Here is a 9,330-nt window from a genome sequence, read left to right as displayed (position 1 = left end):
CCCAGTGATTTGATTCAAGGCTATGAGATCACTCACTTTGAGTTAATGCAGAAATACAGCCTGTGCTGGAAGGTCTGAGCATTTCCATAGAGATAAAAATACCACTCACTCACAAATTGTTAACATTTGTTTGAACAAATTTGCTTTTTGGAGCTGGATTGGCATGAAGCAATCTTTCAATGCTCTCCTAAACTCTGCAGGACAAGAGAATTCCTGCCCTGCACTGTGAAATGGAGCTGGGACAGCATCAGCTGGGATGGAAGGAGCAGGAAAGGGGCACCCCAATATCCCTCAGCCTCCAAAAAATGTTCACCTGTGCCCTGAATGATGGAGCCAAGCTTCAGGCTGGTCCACAGGCGCTGGATCCCTGTCATGGCCCAGCAGCTGATCCCTCCACAGCCTCTTCCATCCTCCTGCATCTCTTTGCTGCCCTTGTTAAGAGCAGTTTTAAAAGGGCAGAAATAAAGCAAACACATTTAGGGTTTGTCATTTCACAGGCAAGACAAAAATCTATAAAAGGAAAACTAAACAAGGAATCATAGGAAAATCTTACCAACAAATGAGAGGCCCCAGAGTGTTTTGATCGCTAAAGCTGTCCAGAGGCGTTGCCAGATTTTTGTCCCAGCATGCTGGAAAAACTCTTCCCTGGGATAGATCTGCTGTGTCAAGTGCTGGGAGAATTGGTCTGGCCTTGCTGAAGCTGAGGGTGGAGTTGGGAATGAAGCCTGGCTCTTGGTTGAACCCTGGCTTTGAACTGGACTGCAGAGACTGGAGCACCTCTCGCCATAGTTTAGGAACTGCCACAAACATTTAAGCTTCAGACATTTCTTCCCCCCTGCATTTTCCCAAGCTTTAGGTTTCTTCCTTCCCCTCTTGGACTCTAATAATTGTGGGAGCTTGACCTGTGAGCAGTGCTGGCAGCTGTGCCTGCCAGTGGTGACATCCCAGCCCTGTGCAGCTGCACGGCCCGCAAACCTCCGTGGGCAGGAGGTCACAGCACCCCTGGAAACAAAATTAAACTGAGAAATAATGACTGGCCTATCCCCACACCTTCAGCCTGGAAACCTGAATGCATTTATGAACACAGCTGGCACCTTTCTAAGGGCTGGCACTGCTACCTCTCACTCAGAGTGGGCAGATTAGGAGGGACAAAGGCTTGGCTTAGCTCCCCAGAATCCCAATCAGCTTCCTAAAATACACCAAGGCAAGGGAGCTGGCTCAGCCTGATTCCTGTTTGGACCAAGAAGTCATGCAAATCCGAGTCAGATCCTTGTTCTTGCCTTGTGTAGGATGTTGTACAGCTGTGTGCTTGGTGAGGGGACAGCCCAGCCCTTGGTGAACTTCAAAGTACAGTCAAATGTGCTCTTACTGAATTGCCTCCAGGGCTGTAAGGAGAATATTCAGCAATCTACAGGAAATAATTTTAGGATTAAACACAGGAAAGGACTTTCTACACTCATTTTTTCCCCCACTTGGAAATTAATATGTTGTCCCTAGTTGCATAGTTAAGGGATATTGATGAAAGAGAGACTGATCTTTATCATATTCCAAACATCTCTGGTGCAGCACCTTTATTTCTCTTAAGCTGTCCCACAAGAATATGAGGGTACAGGACAGCAGAGCAATCTTCAGCATGATATTAAAAAACTGGCTAATTTCACCAGCACCCAGTGCTGATATTACAGTTTTCACTACATTCCTATTCCAGCAGCACATTTCAGTGCCTCCTTTTCAACTCAGCCAGAGATTTCTGCAGGAATTCCTGTGCATCCTCCTTCAGCCTCAGTGCACTTTGAGCATGAGAAGCTGCCCCAAGGAGAAGCCATGTGAATTGTGTCCTCAGCACAGCTGATGTGCAGCTCCACGTGTGACAAGGAGCAGATGTGCAGGGCTGGGCTCTGTGGCACTGCTGTGAGGTGACCTCCCCTGAACTTTATGCTGGTGGGAACCAAGCAGCTCCAAATGTTTTGCAAATTGACCCTCCTGCCCAGAAAAACCAAAGGCAGATTTAATTTAGGGTTAAGCGGGGAGGTCAGATGTTCTCATCACAATGTGAAGGACTGAAAAGAAGCCTGGGCTTTTCAAGGTTCAAACTTGGGCTGCTGCAATGGAGGACAGGCCTCTGCTCCTTGGATCCATCCCAGGGAAAACTCTTGTTTATGTTGGTGTCAAGGATAGCACCATCTGGTCCAAGACAAGGGGCTCATCCACTCAAGCCCTTTAATAACATCAGACATGGTGCTTATCACTTCCCATTAAAACATAAAAGGAGGCCAAAAAGGAAGAGCACAGTTTGTTCCATTTCTACTCCAATTAGAAGCACTTTGTTGCTTTCTAGATCATTTACCCCTGGCTCAGTTTAAGTTTGTTTTAAGGAAGGCTAATCAGCCTTTTAACCAGAGAATCCTTGGCCTCCCACTGCTCTCCTGAGTGGTGCCTAATCAGGTGGAAGGAACATTTCTGCTTTGTGTAAAGGCTGATGCTGACCTGAAGAAGTGGCCAGTCAGTAAATCACCACTGAGGGCTGCCATGATGCTCTCAGTGATGTGGCATAAATAAATGAGATATTATATGTACAAGAAAGAGGCAAAGAACCTGGAAATGTGTGAGTAAAAGAGTGGGCTACATCCATATCTTTCTTATATTTCTCACATTTAATTCTTTTCAAGCAAGGACCAAAGGAAACTACTCTTGTGACCAAATGAAAATAGGCCTTGAACAATTCAATTTTTCCTCCGTTTTCCAACAAAGCAGAATACAAGTGGTACATGTGGAAGAGGGAAGGCTAAGCACTCATGGATGTTCCCATGCAGGCAATACAAATTTTAAATACAGTACTAATAATAAACACCATAGTGCTTAATAGTGTTTAATAGTGTTAATAATCCCATCAAGTGAGTTACCTGTGTCTTATGCCACGTGAACCTGGTGGATAAATGAGCACAGGTAAATATCATTTAGCCTGATGTGATGAAACCCACTCTTGGATTAAATTAAATAACCCCTCATTTCTGTCCTGGTGCTCCATTTGATTCCCATCTGGGCATGTAGAGCATAGAGGAAAACAGGGTAAAAAAAAAAAGAAATGGGATCATGAATAGCAAAATCAATGGCTTGACCAATTTGCAAACATCAAAGAAATCTCCTAAGAAGTCCTCTTAGAGAGGACAAGATAATAGACTCTCTTTTACTGTCCATTATCACAATCCATTTGCATCCTGGGCACAAGAGCTCTCCAGGTAACCAAAGCCTTTGCTCTTGATCTTTACTTCCCAGTTTTTATGAAGTGGTGATGGAAATGGAGATGAGGCAGAGGTGGTGGTGGCTGGGATTCTGCACTGGAGCAGGAGGAGAGAGGGAAATTCTTTGCATACTTAAGTCTGCTAACTTCACCAGGGATGATGTTGGGCTATTGTCTTGGTTCAAGAAGTTTTTATATTTTTATGAATGGCCTATTTATGCAGCCTCTCTGGAAGATCTTCATCTGGTGGAAAACAATGGGGAGTGATGAGGATCTGCCTTGCAGGGTTACAGATCTGACATTCGAGGGCCCCAGTGAGCCCAGTGAAGATAAAGTCCATTGTGTTCACATTTGAATAGAAGGAATGTTCAAATTTGAAGCATTGTTTGATACCCTGAAAAAGCTTTTCCAGTGCCTTGGTTCTGGGTGAGAGGAAGACAGGTAGCTCCAGTTTCTTCTTCCTGTGAGAAATGCAATTTGAGGCAAACATCTTCCTCAAACTCTCCTCGCAGGGCTGTGCCTGAGCTTGGCTCACTGCTCATAGTGGGACTGTCTCTAGTGCAGCATGACCTTAATTCTCACCTTTTCCACCTCTCTGCTGACAAATTTCTAAGTAGTGCAATGGTAATTTGCTTCTGAGTGGAAACATTAACAGCATGAATATGTTTATACACTCACCAGGAGATCTGGCATGGAATAAACTATGCATAGTATTCTTACATAATTACTCTCAAACAAATTTCACACTTGGAAAGCTGTCAGGTTTTTTCTCCTATTATTTCCATTTTTTCTCTGTGTCCCTTTTTTTTTGTTTATACCATCTTTGTGACTTTCTGGGTGGCAGACACTGGTTATTTATGTTGGATTTGTGACACTGGTGTTGGTCAGGTTCCTAGAATACAATTGCAAACACCTTCTTTGATCTCCTGCACAACACAGGCTAAAGGAACCAAGTCAATAATTCTGTCTTCAGCTCATAAAGCACACTTGAAGTATAGCCTGTCTCTCAGGGAGTTATTGTCTTGATGCATTGGAACACAGACCTCAAAAAAATGGAGGCTCCACCACATTTTCCTTTCTCATAGACTTCAAATAAAAAAACTGGTGAGCCACCATCCCCTAGGCCTGATTTGCTCTGCATACAGCACTGACATAGACAACAAGTGGGAAAATAACTTCAATGTGCTACGAAAAGAATTGCTTTTAAATTAAGACATCTCTGTCTGATGTAGCATGATAAACTCACCCTGTACACTTAACCAGCCTCTGCCTGAGCCCAGCAGCCAGAGCTGTGTCCTCACACCACCTTTGGGACTTGATGACATCTCTGGTTTCCACTGGGCTGGGCTGGGAGACCTCACAGCAGGAGGAGCCGTGGTGGCCTGGTCCCTTCCTGTGTGGTGACAGTGTGTGACAGCACAGCTCTGCGCCGGGACACGGGGCAGCAGAGAATGGAAATAAAGCAATTAAAGCTTGGGGGAAAGCAACATTTTCCATGGCTGGAAACTGCCATTTGTGACCAGCTTCCCCTGCTGGCTGCAGGCTTTTGGCACTCCCTGTCCTCTGGCAGGAGCTGCGGCCTCTCCTTGAGGAGGAGAGGAGGGGAAAACAATGGGGCAACAACTAACCAGGGTGAAAACATGAACAGGGACCAGGCCTCTCCTCTAACAAATGTGCTGGGCTCCATCCAGCACAGCATCCTGGCATGGTTTGGGGTGGAAATGGCCTCAAAGATCATCCAGTTCCATCCCCAGCCATGGCAGGGACACCTTCCACTGTCCCAGACTGCTCCCAGCCCCAATGTCCAGCCTGGCCTTGGGCACTGCCAGGGATCCAGGGGCAGCCCCAGCTGCTCTGGGCACCTCTGCCAGGGCCTGCCCACCCTCCCAGGGAACAATTCCATCCCAATATCCCATCTAAACCAACTCTCTGTCAGTGTGAAGCCATGCCCTTGTCCTGTCACTCCAGGCCCTTGTCCAAAGTCTCTCTCCATCTTTGCTGTTGGCTCCTTCAGCTACTGGAAGGCCTCAGTTAGGTCACCATGAAGCTTCTCCTTTCCAGGCTGAGCAAACCCAATTTTCCCAGCCTTTCCTCATGGCAGAGCTGCTCCATCGCTCTGATCACCTGGTGGTTTCCTCACTCTGGACTCTCTCCAGCAGGTCCCTGTCTTTCCAGTGCTGGGCACCCCAGAGCTGGAGGCACAACTCCAGCTGGGGTGGCAGGGTAGAGGGTCAGGCATGAGCCTCTCTGCACAGCTTGCTGGGAAAAGCCTCCCTAGATTATCTATTCATGAATGCTGAGAGCAAGAACAGGCAAAACTGTGATTTCTGGGGTATAAAACAGAAGCACATCTCCATGTGATGCAGCAGGAGTCCTCTTGTTCCTGACAGATTCACATCTCTTTTGCAGCTCAAGAGTACAGCATTGCTTTCTGACTCTTTTATTTTTAATAAACATAGATGTTTAGCTGTCTGTTAAGCTTAATGAGAATAATTAGACTGGATCTGGGGAAACAAAATAGACATAGTGTTGGTTTAGCACCATGCTATTCCCTGGGGATGCTGTTCGGGTGGCTGAGAGACTGGAAAAAATCATCTTTAACAATGACAAAAGACTTGGTGAGTCATTCCAGCTATGAAAGGGATTAAAATATTTTTAAACAGAAGAGCAGTTATTAATAAAGTGCAGGAAATGATAGGGAGTTATTGCACTTTGAGCAAAAAGACAAACACGACTCCTTCCCACGTAGTACCCACTTTGATGAAACTCTCCCTCCCTCTTAAATCTTATTTTTATTCCTCTCAACTTTCTTTCAAAACTTGTTTACTGAAGTGGCCATGATGTTATCCTTTCTCTGGGCGGATACTCCTCTGCAGTAAATGGTTTCTGCTTCTCAGTCTCTGAAACAGGGAAAAATATCTCCATTATTTGTTCAAGATGGCAAAACATCAGTAGCCAGTGCAAGTGTCCCAGACCTCTTGAATCCTGACGCTCCTTTCTCCACGGATTTCTTACTAATGCAGGAAGTTTCACCTGTGCCATGCATCCACACAAAGAAAACTGCCAGTAATTTTGGTTGTACTACATAGGAATGGCTGCAGAATGTGGCCCCAATGCTGTTCTGACTGCAAAATTATAACAGGAGGAAAAAAACCAATGATAATTATATTTTCAATGTCCTCCACCAGCCAAAAAATACTCTCACATCCATGTAACACACAATATTCAGGGATGTCAGCTGGCACCTAGGACACAACATTGTCTCCATTCTCTATTTTAACCTTTGACTTCTTTTTCAAAGATAAATTTAATACAGTTGATAATTGCACGAGTCCTTTCACGTGCTGACATTTTCCTTCCCTGCAAATGTAATGCACCTTATTTTTCTCTTGAGAAGTTTATGAATTTACTGTTACTTCTTGAAGTGTTTTGGCTGCTTCCCAAGGAGATTCAAAACAATCCACTCAACTTCAGCTGAAGTGCAAAGTCCTGTTAGTTTGAGTGGTTTCTGACAGGAAAGTGTTTTCCCCAGAACCTTTGCATCAGCTCCCTTCTTAACTCAAAATGTTCAGGCTGTGCCCCACCTCATGCAGAAGGTTTTGCCCAGCTCTGGTTTCTGGCTGCAGGAATAACTTTGTTCTGATTTACTGTGCTCCCTTCCTTTCATCACCAGTAATTGGATCCCACCGCTGGAAACCAGCCCAAACCCCAAGTTTAATTTTAGTGCATGATGCTTTACTTTTGTGATAGCCACTTTGCAAAGCACAATTCCCCTCAGCTACCAGCTCATATTTATTGTTATAAATCCTGTGAAGCACGGGAACACAAGGGAAAAATGTCCTTCTTCATCTTGAAAACATAACACTCAGTGGCTGGAATGTGCCAAAATGGAAAAAATCAATTATTTTATGATGTATTTGATCCACATCTAGTGCTGTAGAGGGAAGACATGATCCAGAAGGTTACGAGCCACAAAATGGATGTTTCAGAGGAAAGAAACAAAAACAAATTCTTATTTCCCCCCCCCTTTTTTTTTTCCCCTTTTTAAACGGATGCTTCTATTGTCATAACACCTCAAGCCCTTTATAAGAAAACCACAAGTTAAGGCTCATTCCCTCTCATTCTGTCTGAGTTGAAAGATGAGGCTCTGGGGCATTGAGTTTAATATCCCTATTTAATATCCCTTTAGTCTATCCTTGCTTCCCTGTTTTAACATTTGTGACCCAGGCTCATATTTCCTTTCTGGATGTCTTCTGAACAGTGAGATGAATCTTTGTTTAATTTTGGCTTTCTTCCCCACTGCTGAGATTGTTTTATTTCTCGATCAGCTGTTATAGCAATGATTTTCTGCAATGTTTCTCTTTTTTTTCTTTTGGAAACTGTACATCTGCTCTTGGCATCTGTTCCATATCCTTTATGAACACTGAAGCAGGGAATTTATTTAATTTTTTTTTCTTGCATAGGCTGAGTCTATTGTCTAGAAATTATTTTCTTTGCCTTGAAAAGCCCACAGTCTCCTTCATCAACACTTTCACGTTGGAAACACTTCCTATTGCTCATCATCTGGTGGAATTACATTTTATTCCATGTCATTACTTTCCATGTTACTTCTTTAGAGTCTTTAGTTGCTCTCAGTAACCATTCCAGCCCTTCCGCCTTACCTAATTCTTTATTGTTCCTTGTTACTTCTTGCACACCTTTATTTTCTCTTTTTTTAATGCTACCAGTGTATATTTAATGACTTCCACTATCTTGAACCTACTAAAAACTGCCTTCAAAGCTGTGGCTTTTCTACTTTGTGTCATTTTGACCTCTTTATTCCACAGAATTTCCTTGCATTTCTTCTGTTTGAATGCAAACATCTCTTTTTTATCATTTATCCTCCCTCACAGTGTGAAGCAAACCACTCACACTGAAGAGTTTTATTCTCATTGAAATATTTTGCTTTTGATAGGTTCAGCTCAAGTGGAGGATCCCTCTCTGTGTAGTTTTTGCATTGGATTTAGCACAAAAAAAATCCTTGTGCACCTCAGCAAAGTGCTTGACTAATGCATTTATTGCTCCAACTTGTTTGTGTCTGTGAAGTTATCATCTTTCATCTTGAAGTATTATTACACACTGCTGGCCAGTAAAGTGAAAATGGACAAACACAGCTTGGTTTATAACAGATCTTTAAACAGATCTTTTAATGCTTCACTGAAAAATTACCAACAGAGGCTTTGCTCTCTGGAGAGTGCCAAGGGCTCACAGAGCTCAACAATTACAAGGCAGGGGCACAGGGAATGTGAACCCAGCTCAGACCAAGTGTTTCCAAGCTCCAGGGGCTGTTGGAGCTGCAAATTCCCTGCGGCTGAACCAGTGACCCTGCAAAGCTTAGAGTGAGGAGGGGGCTCAGAGCTCCTGGTGAGCAATTCCACCACCCCCAGACTCAAATATCAGGCCTCCAGCACAGCTTGTGCCTCTTCTGCTGAGAAGGGAGTGTCTGCCTCTCCCAGCACCCTCTCAAAACAAAACTTAAGGGGGGGGGAAGTTTGTTTTCCGTCCTAGGTATAAGCAAGAAAATCCCTGGAGCAGGAGATTTGTACAATCTAAATGTGATACAAACACTCATCATCGTCAAACATAAGAGGAATTCAAAACCAGCCCCAAAAAGACACCCAAGATGTAAAACCAAAAACATAAATTAGAAATTCAGGAAGAGAAGCCAAGTCTAAAATGGATTTTAAAATCCTTACTAGCTAACTGAAAGGAGGAGTCTCATTTTTATTTTTTTCTAATTTTCACACTAAGAATTCTGTTGCCATTAGGAAATATTTTCTCCTTAGATTACTCTGGAACTTGAGACCCCAGCCTACTCTTGAAATTAACTTCATAAGTTATATTTTGAGATGATTATTTAAAACCAAAAATCAGTAGGATGTAACCATCTGCAAATACTCGCCGAGCCCAGTGGATCAAAGTTTTCCTGTTTTGTGCCATAAGAGATTCACTTATTGTTCATGTTTTGGTAGATCACATAATCTCCCTTTGGAATATATTTAAAAATTGGAATGGCATCAGAGAACTCACATTACAGAGAAAACTTTGCA

Source organism: Molothrus aeneus, chromosome 8 (assembly GCF_037042795.1).
Source record: "Molothrus aeneus isolate 106 chromosome 8, BPBGC_Maene_1.0, whole genome shotgun sequence".
NCBI lineage: Eukaryota > Metazoa > Chordata > Aves > Passeriformes > Icteridae > Molothrus > Molothrus aeneus.
The sequence above is the reverse complement of the archived record's forward strand: the minus strand, read 5'-3'. Positions refer to the sequence as shown.